At 33.2% G+C, this 20,402-nt stretch overlaps 1 protein-coding gene across 7 annotated transcripts in view; it reads right to left on the reverse strand.

Moving 5' to 3' along the window:
- Nucleotides 1-20,402, reverse strand: part of CD2AP (CD2 associated protein) — a 179,822-nt gene that overhangs the window by 142,105 nt on the left and 17,315 nt on the right. The window lies entirely within an intron of this gene.

Genomic DNA, 20,402 nt, shown 5'->3' on the forward strand with positions numbered 1-20,402 from the left:
GCTAAAGTAAAACCAGAGGCACTCTACTTCCCATTCCAGGACTAGAGGTACCTATACTAATAGTTCTCTTAAAAAAAAAAAAAAATCAACAGGCAAGGAAAAAAAAAAGAATCTAACCATAGATATTTACTATGGAAACGGAATACTGGATTCATCTTCAGAGAAGGACAATGAAGTGTTTTGTTTTTTTTTAAATGCTTTATATTCCAAAGAATAATGTCAAATGGCTAAGAATTTATAAAAAGATCTCAAAAAAGACTTACAAAAATTTTTTTTTAATGAATGATAGACTGAGGAAAAACTAAAATAATAATAAAATAAGAACCATCCAAGAAAAACAAGATGATTATTTGGAGGGGGGAGGGGGAAGGATGGGAGAAGTTAACCAATTAGAAAAAGGGAAACAGAATCTTAGAGAACAAAATAATTCTTTGAAAATTAGAATTGGGCAAAGGGAAGCCAGTGAAGCTATGAGAGAATAAGAAATAAATCAAAACAGAAAGAGTGTGAAACATCTTTTAAGAAAAACAACAGATCTGGAAAATAAAGAGGAAAAAATATAATAATTATAGAACTATCTGAAAGCTGTGACCAAAAAAAAAAAAAAAAAAAAAAAAAGAACCCTGGCACAATAATGCAAGAAATAAAGAAATTGTCCTACTGTGTAATCCTGGACAAGTCCCAATTGCCTCAGTAAAAACAAACAAATAAATAATTGTCCTGAAGTGATAGAAAACAAAAGGAAATTAGAATTTTAAAAAAAATTTACCAATCATCCTCTCAAAGAGATACTACAGAGACAGCACTTTTTTTAGTGGCAAGGAACTGGAAACTGGAAACATCAGCTGGAGAATGGTTGGATAAGTTATGGTATATGAATGTAATGGAATATTATTGTTCTGTAAGAAATGATGAACAGGCTGATTTCAGAAAGGCTTGGAGAGACTTACATAAAACAATGCTAAGTGAAGTGAAAAGAACTAAAAAACACTATACACAAGATTACATGATGATCAACTGAAATGGATGTAACTTTTCTAACAATGAGATGATTCAGATCAATTCTAATAGACTTGAAATAAGAGAGCCATCTGCACCCAGAGAAAGGAATGTGGGGATTGAGGGTGGATCACAACATAACATTTTCACCTTTTTTGTTGTCTGCTTGGTTGTTTTTTCTTTCTCATTTTTTCCTTTTGATTTGATTTTTCTTGTGCATCATGATAAATATGGAAGGATGTTTAGGAGAATTACATGTTTGACCTATACTAGATTACTTGTTTTCTAGGGGAAGGGACTGATAGGGAGAAAAAATTGAAACACAAGATTTTGCAAGAATGAATGTTGATGAACTAGCTATACCCAGAAAAAGAACTCTGGGAGATGACTAAAAACCATTACATTGAATTCCCAATCCCTATAGTTATGCACACCTGCATTTTTGATTTCCTTCACAAGCTAATTGTACAATAATTCAGAGTCTGATTCTTTTTGTACAGCAAAATAATGTTTTGGTCATGTATACTTATTGTGTATCTAAGTTATATTTTAATATATTTTAACATCTACTGGTCATCCTGACATTTAGGGGAGGGGGTGGGGGGGAGAGGTGAAAAATTGGAACAAGAGGTTTGGCAATTGTTAATGCTGTAAAGTTACCTATGTATATATCCTGTAAATAAAAGGCTATTAAATAAAAAAAATTAATAAAAAAAAAAAAAAAATGAATGTTGAAAACTATCTCTCTGTGTGCATTTTGAAAAATAAAAAGCTATTATTAAAAAAAATTTAAAGAGATGCTACAAGAAAAAAGTGTAGAGCAGAGAACAAAAGAATAACCTATAAGTTAGCAAAGAAAAGATGGACATCCATTAATACCACCTCTTCTATTATATATGCTTTTTGAAATGGAAATTTATGGTTACATATTTTGAATCCTCCCAGATGTTCTGCTAAGCACATGACAATGTGGGTTCTTTTTTTTAAACTTTTCTTTTTGTCTTTATTTTGTTTTTTCTTGTTTCATTTTTAGTTTTAAATATTTTTTAAAAATTTACTAAAAGGAATATAGACCCATACATAATTAGTGACTTTGTTCAAACTCCTCAAGTCATTGTTCTATAAAGAACACAAAAATTACGTAAGGAAGAATAAACTCCATTTGACAACAGCTGAGAAAAACTGAAAAGTATATGGCAGAAATTAGTTTTGCCACATGCAAGAATAAAGTCAAAATGTATACACAAACTTGATATAAAATATTAACACCATTTTTAAAATTTATTTTATTTTTTAAAAATACAAGACACAATGAATTTAGGGACACACAAGAGAGGAGAACTGGCCTGGAAGCCAAGAACTGGATGTGAATCTGGTCTCTGATATATACTGTAAGTCCAGCCTAATATATAGGTGACACCTGGACAAATTACTTAATCAGAACTCTAGGCAACTCTAAAAGAAAAAGGGAGTTACTCATCAGGGTTCTTATATCAAGCAAATTCTGTCTTTCAATCCAAAACATAAGAAAATAACACAAATATTTGTCATCATTACCACAGAAGAAGTGGTCAGAAGCTTAAAAGTATTTTATCTTTCTTTGTTTTTCTACTTCATTCCATAAACAATCAGTTCTCCAAAAAAGAATTTTGGTCTTTTATGAAAGAATGCTCCAAAATTCAATACTAAGATAAAAAATAAACCAAACTAATTATAGTAGTTCACTTTACAGCCAGCAAATTGGAAAAGATAACAAAAAATGAAATTAAGTCAATATCAGAAGGACTATAAGAAGTGAAGATGTGAATTGGTTTAGATATTCTGGAAAGCAATTTGGAAATGTGTTTCCTTCAAAGGTGACAACATAAATTTTGTCACTTTTACATATATACCCCAATGTACACAAAACCATGTAGTAGAGTGCCAGGAAAAATGAGGAAATTCAAATTAAAATACTACCTCCTCAAACACATTTATTACACCTATGGACCTTGGACAAGTTTCTTACTTGCAGCCCCAGTTCCCTTATCTGTAAAATTAGAAATAAAAATAGCAGCTGCCTCTTGGTTGCTATGTGAGGATCAAATGAAATAATATACATTAAAGCCCTTTAAAAATCTAAAAATTACATAAATACTGAGCAAATTGATTCATGAATGTAATATAATATTAATAGACCAGAAGGACAAAACACAAGATTCAGAAAAAATATAATGACAAATAGTTTAGAAAATGCAATCCTGACTCCCTTCCCCCCTCCTTTGTAAAGATAGCGAAATATCATAAATTGTCAGTCACAAGTTATATGGTAATTGACTAAATAGTCTTTTTTCCCCAAAAATATCCTGGGGAGAGAAAGAGAAGCAAAGTATTTGGCAATAGCAATGGTGTAAAAATAAAAGAAAGCTTTTATTTATTTTCTTTTCTCTTAATTTTAATTTTAATTTTCTATGCTCTAAGTCTCAATAAATTCCATATAAAGGCTTTAAAAAAAAAAAAATCAAATCATTACCATTCACTTATCCTCTTATATAGGGGACTCAATCTTGTTTTGAGTCACAGTCCTCTGACAATTTGGTGAAGCCTGTGGACAACTTCTCAGGAAAATATTTTTACATGCACAAAGTAAAATGCACAGGGTTACAGAGGAAAATAATTATGCTAAGGAAAAAAAAAATTTTTCCCCTCTAAATCAAGTTAATTTATGATTCCACTGATATTAGTTTGTAATGAAGAAAATGAGGATGAGACAAAGAAATCCCTTTTAGGAAAAGATGAGGAAATGAAAAAAGTTAAAGAGAGGAAGCGAAATACAACTTCTTAACTGGAAGGAGAAAAATTAGATTGACTAGATATAAGAAAAAAAGATTATAAACACCTCAGTCTTACCAAGGTCCTGAGTAATTAGGTGGAGTTGACAAAAGAAAGATTGAAGTATTGATGGAATTATTCCCCAAAGCAAACATGAAAGCGTTGATGGGGATCAATTTAACCTTTGTGGAGATGGTGGGTAGGCCCAGCCCCACCTTGCTATGTGTGGTCAGAAATCTGAACAATATCAAACCCCTCAGGTTAAATTTCCCATATAAATCTGTCCATGGCTCACATCATCTTTGCTGAACCCCTTTTGGAGTTACAATTTTCCATGGCACTCTAGCCTTATGATATCTTTCCTCCATGCCATATGGTGTCTGTCTCCTCTTCCTATTATACTCCATGGTGCCTTTCTTGTCCTTATGTCTAACTCTTTTAGGGTGTTAAATCCCTTTTAGGATTTAGCCTGGAAGTCAATGCAATACTTCCACACCTCATGGAGTATTTCCTTTCTCCTGACTATGAGTTCTACTAAGGAACTCGTCTTTCCTATTGTTAATTGTCAAAACACCTTTTCTTGTTAACTATGTGCTCTGCCAATCTTATTTAATACCATTCTTGGTGTCTATGTATCTCTTCCTCTTGTCTGTATTCTCCTCTCCTAAATAAATCTATCTTTTGCCAAAGAGAATGGTCATTGTGAATTCTTCACATGATGAACACCAAAGATACCATCTGGTCTTAAATCACATCAATCTTATGATCTTAATTCTTTTTTTCAAGAAAAATTTGTCATATGTATTTAAATTGTCTCACATTTAGTTTCATTATAATTATTTTTCATTAATCACAACTTATTTGTTCATTCCCTTTTTTATAGGACCCTTACGTTAAAGTGCAAAAATCTAAAAGCAATGCTCTTATAAAAATCTTTGAACAGCTCTTATGATTTAAATAATGATTTGATTGTTTTCCTATTATCCCAAAAGTTTATAATTACCTAGCAATTAACATTTCCCCCCATACTACAAAAACAACAAATTTAACTGTTTTTAACCACTTTTGCTAATTTGATAGGAGTAAAGAGAAGCTTAAAGTTGTTTTAATTTGCATGTGTTTAGAAGGGATGGCATAAAAAAGTAGAGGGTTAAGTAAAAACTTCATGTCAGAGATAGTACTTGACCTCCACCTTGAATGAAGACAGAGAATCGATTAGGCAGAGTTGAGGAGGAAATACATGAATTACAAGAAGGGAACTGGGAGAAGGCAATGCAAAATCATAGACACAACAGTCAGTGCAGTGTATAATAGAACAGAAAGGCCAGTTTGGCAGGATTGATTTTATGGGAAATAATGAATGTACAATGACACGAGAAAGAATGGTTTTAGCTAAGTCTTGAAGGGTTTTATAAGCCTAATAGAGTTTATAGTTCATCCCACAGATACAAAGAATCATTAAGAGTTTACTTAGAAGAGCACTGATATCATCAGGTCTGGGCAGTTGTGTAAAGAATGGACTGAAGTGGAGAAGTACTTAAGGCAGGGAAACCAATTAGAACATTTTAATGAAAACTGAACCAAGGTGGTAGCTGTGAGTATAGAGAAGGGGTCAACTGTAAGAGATGTTACTGAAATAGAAAAAGCAGTACTTGGCAATTTGTCTACTTGTGAAGTGAGGGAAAATGAAGAATCAAAGATCACGGCTCCTGAAAAAATGGCAATGCCTTTGACATAAATAGGAAATTTTGGAAGAAAAGGGTGAAATAGGCAAAGAAGAGAATGAATACTGTTTTGGATATGCTGAGCTTAAGATGTCTAGTTTGAAATAATTTAATAAGCATTTTATGGTTATCATCATTTCAAAGTGCTGTTTTTCATCTGCCATTAACCTTTGAATTTTTTATTCTTGCTATGATCCCACAGAGAACTCTTTATGGAAAATTCAACTATTATAATCACATTAGTCTGAAGCTGAAAAGGAGTTCTGAGGGGCATCTAATTCAACTGCTTTGATTTGGGGGGAAAAAAAAGAGACCTTAAAAAAAGAAAATTGTCCAAAGTTATATAATTAGTCAATGATAAAGCCAAATGTAACTAGAATTTAGGTCTTACCTCATTCAAGGGCTTTTTCCCCAAATAAAGTTATGTGCCTCATCACTAGAACCTAGACTTACAACAGATAGCTTATTATACAATAAAAAAATGATTTAAAATATTGGGGAAATAAATCATTTTTTTAAATATCTGGATATCATGATAGGAAAGGAGGAAGAAATTAATATCATATTGATCATCCTTTTTTCACAGGGAAAAGAGGGCAGAAAGATTGAGTCCTTCAGGAGATGTGGCTGTTATAAAATATTTCACTCTATTGACAAGTTTGGCCCAGGCTGGAGCTTTTGTAGGAGCCGTCAATTCTGCCTTAAATAAAGTGGATGCTAGTCAAGAAGCTGTCATTTTAGACCGGTACCATTGTGTCTAAGATAATATGTAGAGAAAGGAAATCATTTTCTTATCCTCTAGCGAGGGAACTAATTTTTAATTGTTGTTCCAAGTCATGAAACATATCCCAGTAAATAGTAGCAGACTTTCAGAATGTCAACATCACTATATTTTCTCTTCTAACTTGTTACCATCCACATACTTCAAATTATCACCAATACTGACAAGGACTAAAACAAATGGGTGATACCATCTGCAGCCATAGATCTTCAAATTAGTGGTAGCTGCCATTATTAGTGGAAAATTGATCATTCAGAGTTAGTCCCCAGGGCAAGTAAATGATAATCTTAGGAAGAATAGTAAAGTTCTACAATCTTTCCAAATTACATATTTTTGACAGATCTCACCTTAGAAAAAGTTCACAGAGGATAATGAATCTAAACAGGTAAATTCTTAGGTAGCAAAAGGGACTAATTTGTAGTGGAAAAAGCAGAGTAAGAGAAAAAGCTACATCTCTTGAAAGTGTCTCCAAAGCAACTGAACTGAATTACTACATTAGCCACAGCAGGAAGATGATAACTCTAGAGGGATGGTACTGAAGTACTGAAGGGAGCCCCAAAACTCAAACTCCTTCAAGGACAAATTCTCCTTTAAATCCAGCCACTGTAAAGACCCCCACCTGAGGACAAACAGCTTCATTATCTAGGTGGGGCTGGTTGAGTCCTGGGCTAGAAATTCCAACCCTAATCAATTGAAGATCGTCTATTCATTTCCAGCTCATGCTGAAACCCAGCATATAGATAATAAAAAGAGCCAACTTAGGGCTCAATCCTTGCAGAGGAGCTAATATGCCGTGCCAAGGAAACTTTTCCTGGCATATTAGAAAACTCTGCCCGCTGGGATGATATTCTCTTCTGGCGTTACCCTCTCTTTACCTTCATTTATTTCCCTAATGAGACTTTATATCTCTCTGTCATGACCTTACTTTAGAGCTCTCTGTCAGGACTTTGCCACTAAGGAATAGACTGACTTCCCAATACTATAATAAATTTCTTTTTATCAGTCTAGCTTTTTGGGTTCATAAATTCCTTTACAAAGAATCTCTGCATCACCAGAATGGGGGTTCCCAAAATTCCCTACCCATGTGCCAAATCTCAAGGGATTTAGGGGAGCCAAACCTCTTTATTCCCTGAACCCCAAACATGCTACTTATCATTTAACTCCCTGACCACCAGAAACCCTAATCTCATTATTTTGGTTCCCTGAATCTAATCTCATCATTTGGTTCCCTGACTAAGAACCCCAAAATATAGATCTCACAAATACTAAACAGAAGCAGCAGAGGAATAATGCTTACTTAATAGCTAGCCAGACAATACCTGATGGATACTGAATTAAGGAAGTCATCATGCCAGAGTCAAGGTAAGTTATTTTCACTGTCCCTACCCCTTCTCATTAGCAGAAGATCCTAGAAAATGTCTACCTAGAGGTAACCCTCTCTTCTTCCCAGCACCATTCAAAATGCTCAAGAGGAATCAGAACTACTTTATGGATGCTGAGTTTTTCCATTCAGATACAATACCTTTATGGACAGCTTTATGGCCTGTGCTGTAGAAAGAATGAGAATAGTCTGAAAAACAAAATTGTTTACTCCCCATTTAATAAGTGACACTCAAACTCCAACCCCCATAAGAAAACCAAGCTGCCAAAACACAATTAATTCCAATAAAATTAATGGAAAAGGTGTTTCAAGTGAGGAGTAGGAAGAGAAAGAGGAGAGATAGGAATGAGAGATGGGAAGATAAAAGGGAAAGTTAAGGGGGGGAAAGGAGGAGAGAAAAAAAGGAGAGCAGTAAAAAATAGAAGAGGGAAAAGGAAGAGGGGAAGAGGCATAGAGAGGAGGAGAGAGGAAGAGATGTTTTATCAGAGGTTTCAAAACAAAAGAGAAAATAAAATAGAAATAAGTTGGCCCACTAATCTATATATAAGAATCCTTGACAGCCATATATTGATTTATTTTAAAAATGTAATATGACAGCAAAATTGCAAGAGTGATCAACTGTGAAAGATTCAGGCACTTTAATCAAAACAATGAACAAAGACAATTAATTCCAAAGGAACCATGATGAAAAATGCTATATTCTACCTTAAGAAGAACTGATAAACTCAAAGCATACTTTTTTCACTTTTTCTTGCTGCTTTATGTTTTCTTTTGCAACCATGGATAATAGGGATATATGTTTTGGATGATTTTATATGCATAACTGATATCCTATTGCTTTCCAGGGATGAAGTAACAGAAGACAGAAATTTTGGAACTCAAAAATTTTCAAAATGAATGTTGAAAAATTTTTGAATTGTTATTATTTTTAATGAAATGAAAAATATAATTAAAAAACCAAAATGCAATGTTATATTTTAATACACTTGTTTATTTTGCAAAATATTTCCCAATTACATTTTAATCTAGTTCAGAGTACAGACTATATGTGGTCTACATATTTGACAACTCTCCACACTAAACCATACTATCTCTCAGTTGGCACATAAGTATTTAAACTGTGTAACAGCCATTTCCCAATAAATAAATGGCTAAAAAAATCAACAGAGTTCTCAAAGTACGTAGTTAATAATCAACTGAATATTGTTTATATTTTTCTAATTATGAACAAGAAGAAAATAAAAATACTTCAAGGTATCACCCTCTACCCACCAAATTGGCAAAGATAATTGTAGAAGACAATAAAGGGCAGGCCTAAGAATCAGGAAGTTGAGGCTACCTATTAGTATATTGTGATAAAACTACTAATTTGATACCCTTAGAAAAAAAATCAGGAAATAAAAAAAATAGTTTAAAAATGAAACCATTTTTGAACCAGTGATTTTATTACCAGAAGAATTATATCCTGCTAAATTTTGACATTTTTGATGACCTGTGATTTTGTCAGTATGGCTATTCCTTCCTACAGTGTATATATAAGATTCTTCTTTAATATAAGATGGTATTCAAGAGTTAATTCAAAAAAATCAAAGTAAAAAAAATCCTATAATAAACTTGGTGATAAACACTGAGAACTTGAAAAACTGGTGGGATGGAGGAAATCAAAGTGGCAAAGTGAAAATCGTTTTTACCTAGCTCACTGCATATTTCCTCCAAAACAATCTAGAAAATGCACAGGAAGCCAAGAAAAAAAAAAAAAAATCACAGTGAGTCATTATTCCAGCCCAAGACAACCAAATGCAGCAACAAAACAGGGAACAGATATTAAAAGGAATTGAGACTGATCACTTGTGCAGAAACTATCAACACTGAGGGAGATTCCAAGGAATCTCTGAACTAGCACAGCATACAGAAATGGGTGCCATCTGGCAGTCTGTCACACATTATCCAGTTCCAGGTCAGAGTCCAGGGTGGAGAAGAAGCAAGTCACAAGATAGCATGACCCCATCTCAGTTGTGTAATGAACAAGAAACAAATTCTGAAACAAAAAAGAACTGTGTGGTTCTATACTAAACCCAGAGCAGCAAAGACTCAATTACAGCTTTTAATCTAAGCCTGCAGTGAACTAAGCAGGTTAAAAGTCCTATATCCAAAAGGAGATGTCACTCTAAACCTACAGAATACCTCCCAGTGAACTGATGGTGTTTTAGTCCAATGTAAGTCTACTGAAACTCAAGTAAGTTGGGTCAACAGAACCCAACCTGGTACAAGAAACTTGAAGAACTCATACCAGGAGGATATAAACAGAGTTCTCCTCATATTATACTAATTTGGAAGTACAGAAAGATACAAGCACCATGGAGCTATGAAAAGAGCAGGAGAACATAAAAGGACAGAAACTCAGGGAGGACATTTTCTTACCTATACAAGTACTCAGAATTCTGAAGTTACAAAATCCAAAGTCAAGAAGTAGGCTGGAAGAAAGAGGAGAGAGGAAAAGAACTACAAATAAAGAGTTAGTATGGTGAAAGTAAGGCTCAAGACACAAACACAGAAAAAGAAAATGATTTTAAAATACTCACTAGCAAAGTTTCAAAGCAAAATACAAACCAATAAATTCTGGAAGAATTAAAGAATTTTTAAAAAAAGGTTAAAAAAATTCTAACTCCAGGAAATTAACAACTGATGCATAAAATCTCACAGGAGAAAATAACTTCTTGATAATTAGAATTGGCCAAAGTTAATGATACTCCAAGAGACATTAAGAAACAATAAAGTCAGTACTGAAAAAAAATAAATATGAAAGATCTCATAGGAAAAACAACTGATTTAGAAAACATCAAGAAGAAATTTAAGAATTACTGAAGTACCTAAAGGTCCATAAAGGAAAAAAAAGAATCTAGACATTAAATTTCAAGAATCATAATAGAAAACTGCCCATTTATCTTGAACTCAGAAAGCAAACACTGAAAAAAATCTACTTGTTCAATTTCCAGAAAGAAATTTCAAAGTGAAGACTTCCAGAAATATCATAGTCAAAATCCAGAACTTCCAATTAAGGTAAAAGTAATGCAGTCAGAGAGAGAGAAAATTCATATACCTTAAGATCAGTTAGGTTTCTACAAGATTTAGCAACCATCACTAAATGGGAGTGAAGAGTGTGAAACATGATATTCTAGAAGGGAAAAAGATCTAATCTTAGAATGAAGAATAACTTACCCAGAAAAAACATAGTATAATTCTACAGGAGAAAAAAAAAACATCCTTTAAATCAAGTAGTGGATTTTTAAGCATTCCTGATGAAGAGCATAAATAAAATAAAAAAATCTGACAGAAGAGACTCAAGAAAAACATAAAAACAATATAACTATTTTCTCTATCCCAAAGAATCAAAGAAAAAAAGAACTTTATGCACAAAAATATTTATAGAACATTTATATACACTATAATATATATGTAATATGTACATTTATATAGATATACATTTAGTATATTTATGTACAAAAATATAGCCTCTTTTGTAGTTGCAAAGAATTGAAACCAAAAAAAAAAAAATGTCCTTCAATTAGGGAACAGTTAAAACTAGTTGTGGTATATGACTGTGACAGAGTACTATTTTGATGGTCAGGATAATAAGCAGGATAAGTTTCAGAAAAACCTGGGAGTTATATAAACTGATACAAAATGAAATGAACAGAACCAGGAAAACACTGTACACTATAATAGCAATACTATAAAGACTCGGCTACTCTAGATAATGAGAAAACCAAACTATCACTCTCTGCAGATGATACGATGGTATACTTAGAGAACCCCAGAGATTCTACCAAAAAGCTATTAGAAATAATTCGTAACTTCAGCAAAGTTGCAGGATACAAAATAAATCCACATAAATCCTCAGCATTTTTACACATCATCAACAAAATCCAACAGCAAGAGATACAAAGAGAAATTCCATTCAAAAAACTGTTGATAACAAAATATTTGGGAATCTATCTACCAAAGGAAAGTCAGGAATTAAATGAGCAAAATTACAAAAAACTTTCCACATTCTTGGATAGGCCGAGAAAATATAATAAAGATGACAATACTCCCTAAACTAATCTATTTAGTGCTATACCAATCAGACTCCTAAGAAAATATTTTAATGATCTAGAAAAAAATAACAAAATTCATATGGAAGAACAAAAGGTCAAGAATCTCAAGGGAATTAATAAAAAAAAAAAAAAATCAAATGAAGGTAGCCAAGCTACACTTGATCTAAACCTATATTATAAAGCAGCAGTCACCGCAACCATTTGGTATTGGCTAAGAAATAGATTAGTGGATCAGTGGAATAGGTTAGGTTCACAAGACAAAATAGTCAACTATAGCAATCTAGTATTTGACAAACCCAAAGATCCTAACTTTTGGGATAAGAATTCATTATTTGACAAAATCTGCTGGGAAAACCGGAAATTAGTATGGCAGAAATTAGGCATGGAGCCACACTTAATACCGTATACCAAGATAAGATCAAAATGGGTCCATGATTTAGGCATAAAGAACAAGATTATAAATAAAGTAGAGGAACATAGGATAGTTTACCTGTCAGACTTGTAAAGGAGGAAGAAATTTGTAACCAAAGATGAACTAGAGATCATTATTGATCACAAAATAGAAATTTTTGATTATATCAAATTAAAAAGCCTTTGTACAAACAAAACTAATGCAAACAAGATTAGAAGGAAAGCAAGAAACTGGGAAAACATTTTCACAGTTAAATGTTCTGATAAAGGCCTCATTTCCAAAATATATAGAGAACTGGCCTAATTTCCAAAATATATAGAGAACTGACTCTATAAGAAATCAAGCCATTCTCCAATTGATAAATGGTCAAAGGATATGAACAATTTTCAGATGATAAAATTGAAATTATTACCACTCATATGAAAGAGTGTTCCAAATCTGTTCCAAAACTGGGACACTGATGCATTGTTGGTGGAACTGTGAACAAATCCAACCATTCTGGAGAGCAATCTGGAATTATGCCCAAAAAGTTATCAGAATGTGCATACCCTTTGATTCAGCAGTGCTGCTACTGGGCTTATACCCCCAAAGAGAGATAAAGAAGGGAAAGGGACCCACATGTGCCAAAATGTTTGTGGCAGCCCTGGTTGCTGGCCAGAAAGTGGAAAATGAATGGATGCCCATCAACTGGAGAATGGGTGGGTGAATTGTGGTATATGAATGTTATGGAATATTATTGTTCTGTAAGAAATGACCAGCAGGATAAACACAGAGAAGCCTGGAGAGACTTACATGAACTGATGCTAAGTGAAATGAGCAGAACCAGGAGATCATTATATACTTCAACAACGATACTGTATGAAGATGTATTCTGATGGAAGTGGATTTCTTCGGCAAAGAGAAGATCTAATTCAGTTTCAATTGATCAATGCTGGACAGAAGCAGCTACACCCAAAGAAAGAACACTGGAAAATGAATGTAAACTGTTTGCATTTTTGTTTTTCTTCCCGGGTTATTTTTACCTTCTGAATCCAACTCTTCCTGTGCAACAAGAGAACTGTTCAGTCCTGCACACATATATTGTATCTAGGATATACTATGACATATTTAACATGTATAGGACTGCCTGCCATCTAGGGGAAGAGGTGGAGGGAGGGAGGGGAAAAGTCGGAACAGAAGTGAATGCAAGGGATAATGCTGTAAAAAAAAAAAAAAAATTACCCAGGCATGGGTTCTTTCAATAAAAATTATAATTATTTTAAAAAAAGAAAAAAGACTCAGCTACTCTTATCAATACAATGATACCAGATAATTTCAAAGGATTCATGATGAAAAATTCCATCCACCTTCAGAAACAGAACTGATGAACTCTGAAAGTAAATTGTTAATTTTTTTTTCACTTTTTAAATCTTTTCTTGCTTTTCTGTTTTTGCAACATAGCTCACATGAAAACATTCTATGTGATTTTACATTTTTAAATAATAATTACTAATTGCCTTCTCAATGGGCAAGAGAGGAGCTAAAAGGAAGGAGAGTTTGAAATGCAGAATTTTTTAAATGCTAAAAATAAGTTGGAAGGGAAGATTCTGGGAATATGGGAGTGTAGGTTGGTAAATTTCAAGCTCTCCTAATTGCCCCTACAAATAGAAAGAAACAAATTTGCACCTCAGGACAAGACTGGTAAAAAAAAAAAAAAAAAAAAAAAAAAATCAAGATTTGGGGCAGAACAGACATCTCCTAGGACAAACCAATGAGTTCTGAAGACAAGACCCCAAACTGAGGGTTCAAACAAATGTGAAGTGCAAACACCTACAAGCTACCTCAAAAGAAACATTAAGTGGGAACTCCTTGGGCTAACTCGGTGTGTCTGGAGTCTCAGAAGGAACCACAGACTTTCACTTCCTGGACTATTTGTGGAGTCAGAGTATGCGTCAGAGAAGACTGGGAGAATCTTGTCTGATAAGGAATGCCAGGCTCAGCTGAGCTGGTTTTTTTTTTTTTTTTGGGGGGGGGGGGAGCGAGCAGAGAAGGAACCAGAACCTGGTGAGTGCAGAAGCAGTGGGGCATAGGGGTATAGACACTTCGGGCTATAAGCACCCAAGAGGGTGGAGCTCTAGGTTTGGGGTTCCTAGTCAGAAGGGAGAGCTGAAAGGAAGACTGAGGTACCTTCCCTTCATAGGTGCTTATACTAACATCTCTTAAAAAAAAAAAAAAAAAAAAAAGAACCAGCAAAGAACCCCACCACAAAAACCTACTATAGGAAGAGGGAAAACTGATTTATCTTCAGAGTAAGGCACTGAAGTATAAAAAAGCTTCTACCCCTAAAGAATAATGTGAAATGGCTCCCTGCCCAGAGAAAATTTATATAACTCAAAAAAATATATAAAAATCAAATGAGACATATTGAGGGAACTATCCAAGAAAATCAAGATTATTATATAAAAAAAAGTTAAACCAACTAGAAATAAAGTCTCAAAAATGAAAATAATCCTTTGAAAATTAGAATTAAGCAAGGGGAAGCCAATGAAACTATGAGAGATCAAGAAATATCAAAACAATATAAAGAATTAAAAAAAAGAACAGAATGTGAAACATTAAGAAAAATGACTGATTTGGAGAGCAGATCAAGGAGAGAATGAGAATACTGAACTACCTAAAAATTGTGACCAAAAAATAATCTTGACACAATAGTACAAGAAATAATCCAAGAAAATTGTCCTTCAATTATAGAACATGAGGGGAAAGTGAAAATAGAAAAAATCCACCAATGATCAGCAAACTCAAAGAGATCTTTTGTGGAAAACACTTAGGAACATTATTGCCAAATTTCAAAAACCCTAGATCAAACAGAAAATTTTCAAGAAACAAGAAAAAACAATTCAAATACACTGGACCTACAATTAGAATTGTATAAAATTTATCAGCAGCCACAATAATTAAGATTGCAAATCTTAGAATCTTATCTACCAATCAAAAGAAGTAGGCCTGAAGCCAAAAATATCAAATCCATTATCTATATAATGGACATTCAATGAACTTGCAGATTTTCAGGATTTTCTATCAACCAAATCCAAACTTAAAAGAAAATTTAACACATAAGAACAAATATCAAAGATCAATTTCAGGAACTCAACATGGACAAAATATTCATATATTATATGTATATATATATATATATATATTTTTTTTTTTTTACATGGGAAAGCATATGCTTAAAATTGAAATTAACAATAAGGCAACTCAAAAGAAAGATTGGGGGCAGAGGTAAGGTAAAAATAATAATTATGTTATATAAATGAGGTGCAGAGGGAGAATAGACACAGAGGCATTGAGTGGGGAGGAGGGCTCATAGTTCTGAAAACCAACTCACATAGGGAATGGGTTTAATAGGCAATACTACATATATACCATGAAGGGTATAACATCCTCCAAAATCTATAAAAAAAAAATAAGAGGGGGGGAATGGGCAGATGGGAAGCAAGTGTGTGGGAAGAAGACAAAGGAGGGATTGATGGGTGGGGGGGAAGTTAACTAATAGGCAAGGCAAGTTAAGGAGCAGAATTATAGGAAAGGTGTGTGTGTGGGTGTGTGTGTATGTGTGTCGTAGGTGTGTTTATATACATATTTCCTCAACTATAGCTTACTTGGGATGGGGAGATGAAAGGAGGAAAAAAAAGAATAAAGTAAATAAGGTGCAGAGACAAAGAATAAAGAACAATTCACAACGATGTAAAAAACACATGAACATTAATGAATATAATTTCTTCTATTAATATATATACTTTCTTGATCTGGTAATTTGTTGTTAGACATTTTGAATCCTCCCTAATGTTCTGTTGGGCACATGACAATGTTCTCCTATTTTGTTTTGGATTCCTTTTGTTTTTCTTATTTTGTTTTTTTTTTGTTTTTAATTTAAAAAATAGAAATAAAAATTTTAAAAATAAGGGGATTTTTTTGAAGACAAGCATAAAAAGGTAAGTAAAGGTGAGAAATAAAAAGAACCTATAAGATTAAACTACTTACATTCTTATACAGGGAGATGACAATATATAACCCCTTAGAACTTTATCACCACCAAAAATATTAGAGGGAATCTAATTAAACAGAGTCTGGATGTGAGTCTGTTGTGTCTGGATGATCTCAAAAGAAAAATGAAAGAATAGAGAAGGGAAATGCAATGAGAGAGAGAAAGAAGAGGAAGAAAACAAAAATGCACAAGGAAGAGTTTATAAAACAATTATATTAGGGGAAGGGGAAGAGACAAAGAGACACTTGAGCCTCACTCATCTGAAATGGTTAACAGAAAGAATACACAATTGGAGTCAGAAATTCATCTTACCTAAAAGAAAGTGGGAAAGGAATTACATAGCACATTTTCTCTAATTTAAAATTTTATTTTGCATGACTATACATATTTGTAATGTATTTTGTATTACCTATCTTCCCAGAAGTGGTTGGGGGGGAGGGGGAAGAGGAGGGAAAAAGAATTCAGAAATGAAAATAAAACTGACTTAAAAAAAAAAAAAATTCTTGGACAACATACATACAGTCTGCTGCCAAACCAAAAGGATATTATTAGAAGGAGGAAAATAGCATGTCTAAAAAAAAAGAAGAAGAAAAAAAAAAAAAAGAGCCAGTTAGTAATGCAATATTGTAAAAATGTCTCTATGTCCAATTTTAATTAAGTATGGCATATGAATGGGAATTATTGTGTATCAAAAACAGCTCTTTTGAAAGTTACACAAACTCCTTTTGTAGTAAAGAAATGGAAACAAAGGTGGTTATCAATTGGAAAATGGTTGCACAAATAAACATATATGGATGTCACGGAATGTTATTGTGCCACTAGAAATGATGAAAGGGATAATTTTGAAAAAGCTAGAAAGGCTTATCCAAACTAATATAATAATCCAAATATCCAAATTAATATAAATAAAATGAAGTGAGCAGAATAGGAGCAACAACTGATAAAAATACAGCAAAACTATATAAAACAAAATTCTGAAATGCTTGAGAATTCTGATAAATGATTACATGTGATTCCAGAGGGACAATGATAACATATGCTAATTAAATAAGTCACACAAGATGTGTTATACATTTATGATAGAATGAGATACACATACATTTTTAGGCAGGGTCACATGGAGGAATTTGTTTTGTCATTCCTTTCATTTTACAGAGGAAGAAGCGGAGACATACAAAACTGAAATCATTTGCCTAAGGTTATATCTAATTTGTAGCAGAACTACATTAAGTGATTCCAGTGCTTTCTCTACTCTGCTATAATAATCTAAAGGATATCTTCTATAAAATAAGGCAGTTGAACTAGATAGCTTATGATATCTTTTAATTCTAGATTATCCCATGATACTGTTATGCCATAGTTCTCTTTTATTGTCCTGAATCAGTTTTCTTAATTATCCTGACCCAGTCCTGACTCAGTTTCTCTGCTTCAGTCTATAATTATCAGCTCAAAGCTCAGTCTTAATTATCCTGACCCAGTCCTGACTCAGTTTCTCTGCTTCAGTCTATAATTATCAGCTCAAAGCTCAGTCCTGCAAAACCTCACCCTCCCTCTTTATCAGAATATTTGATAAGGATAAAAGATCTTATGTTTTAGAATATCAGAATATCTCTCCATCCCAAGCTATTGCAATGTCAGATCTTATCAAGATGTCTCTCCCCATCTCCCGAGGCTCCAGAGTCCCGTTCTGCTCTCAGCACCCTGACTCTGCCTCTGACTCTAGCCCTGTCTCAGTATACACCCTGTGTCTGAGCCATGTGTATATAAGTCATTGAGAACTCACATTGTTTGCTGGATTCTTGGAGACGATAGTCTCATTCAGCCCTGGGACCAAACCATGGATCCATTCAGTCTCAGTAAATCTCTCCCTTTAAATAAATTATTAAATACTCTCTAATCTCTATCTTCCCTCAGTTTCTCTGGCATTACAATACTTCTCAGTCAAGTGATAAAAGACTACTACTATCACCAAGTCACCAAAAGATGTTTACTTTTTTTGTTTTGTTGTCTCACTTGATCAGGGCTGTTACCTTTATTTGCATAAAACAAATAGTAGTAACAACTTTGTTTATCCCAAGTAGGCTATTTAGAATCATCAAATGTCCTGAACTCAAAGCAGAAATGATGACAAAACAGCTAAGGGTCAGATTTTATTGAAAAAATATAAACAGTAAGAATTCATTACCAAAAAAATAAATAAATAACAATTAAGAATTCACTACTCTGAAAAGACAAGAAAAGTTATTGAACAAGTTATCAGAGTTCTAGAAATATAAAGACCTGGATTAAAATTGTTCCTGGTATAGACAACAGTTACAGAATCTCTGAAAATCATTAAAATTATATTCACAAGAGTTTTAGAAGACTAAAAGCACCAAAGAAAGTTCCTATTTCGGACACACAGCTCACCTTTCCAATCCTGTTTTATTTATAACCTGGAAGATCATTCTGTGTCCTAAGTGGACAAAATTGTTACAATACTGATCAAACACCAAATCAAGTACAAATAAACTTCAAAGACGGTGAGGTCCAAATTCTTTGAAATTTTACAATAATTTAATCCATAAATTTAACTGAACTCTGTCCAAGGCATCTTCATTGATATTCATAACATGCAGGCAATTATGAGATTTTTAACACTTGGCTGCAAGTAATAAAGGAATGAGGTTCAACAACAGAGGTAACATCATCCCAAGATGCCATCTCCTAGAATCTACCTCTTACAATTATCCATTTACACTTTAAAGCTGATCCAAACAAACAGAAGTCTACAAGATACACTGAAAGTTTGTTCATTTCACTGTAAGGCAATCAAACAAGTACTATTACTCAGACTCTCAAGTCAAAAAAAAAAAAAAAAAAGATAAAAATTACACAATAATAAGAACAATGATGATATAATAAGATATATGGATTTCATCAACTTAAGGGAAAGGAAATCAGGAAAACCATCATATTCTTCATTATCAATACTTAAAACTGAATATAGCATTTTTAGACTATTTTAAAAGACATTTTCAAGTAAGAGCTATAAAAGCATCTTAAAATGGTCAAAAGATGCAGGGGTTAGTCTATGCCCCTGCAAGTAATTTAATCTCAGAACCTTAGTTTCCATTTCTGTAAAATAAAGAGAATATTTACACTACCAGTTGCTACCCTCATGAAAAGAACCCAATTGAGCACCGTGTCTATCTTACTGGGAAGAACAATAGATTTAAGAGTCAAAAGATCTAGGTGTTAAATCTATATCTAAGAGCTCTAATATCTCCTCCAGCAAGTAATTTAATCTCAGACCCTCAGTTTCCATTTCTGTAAAATGAGAAAACACTACAATTCACAAAGCTTTTTAAAACCAAATGTGATATGATGACATTACAACTACTCACAGAATTCATCTTCCCTAACACAGTGCTTTGATGATAAATGACATTCATAAATGATTGATGAATTCAATATAATGAAGGCTACAGCTGAGGTTCTTTTACCAAAATTAAGGCCAAAATTGCTGCCAACTTCTTTGGGGTGGTTAAATATTTAAACTTTTTGATAAGCAGAATTTCTTGCATATTCCCAAACAATACATATTTTTTCTGGTAGCTGCAGAATCTTCCGTAGTTTATTCTTAATTCTTAATATAATAATATCCTATAAGCATTTTTAGGCACCTTACTCTGTGCCTGTCAGTAGGGCTACAAATACAAAAACAAAATAGTCCCTGTTTTCCTCAAAGAAGTTGATGTTCAAACTGGTCATGCTAAAAAATTAAAACATAAAAACAAACAAACAAACAAACAAAAAACCCACTTTGACTTTTTTCTTTTTTCCTGACAAGTCTGGTAATTTCATTAGTATGGGAACTCTGATGAGGAAAATACTGTGCCCAAAATAGATATAAAACTACTTTGGCAAATTAAAAGTTGCCTGCAATATTGAAAATTAAAGTTTCTTATCCAGAACTCATAGCCAATATCTTCATCTGAAGTGCACCTGAATCCAGGTCTTCCTGACTCTGACATCAACTGTCTCCTGATACATGGATTATATGAGCCTTATTCAAAATTAATCTTAAAAAAAAATTTAACATTATTTTGAACAGAATGTGGCTAATAATAACATATTTATAAAACTTTTTAAAATCCCAGAAATGTCCTAATAACATAGATTAGA

This window comes from Sarcophilus harrisii, chromosome 4 (assembly GCF_902635505.1).
Source record: "Sarcophilus harrisii chromosome 4, mSarHar1.11, whole genome shotgun sequence".
Classification (NCBI taxonomy): Eukaryota; Metazoa; Chordata; class Mammalia; order Dasyuromorphia; family Dasyuridae; genus Sarcophilus; species Sarcophilus harrisii.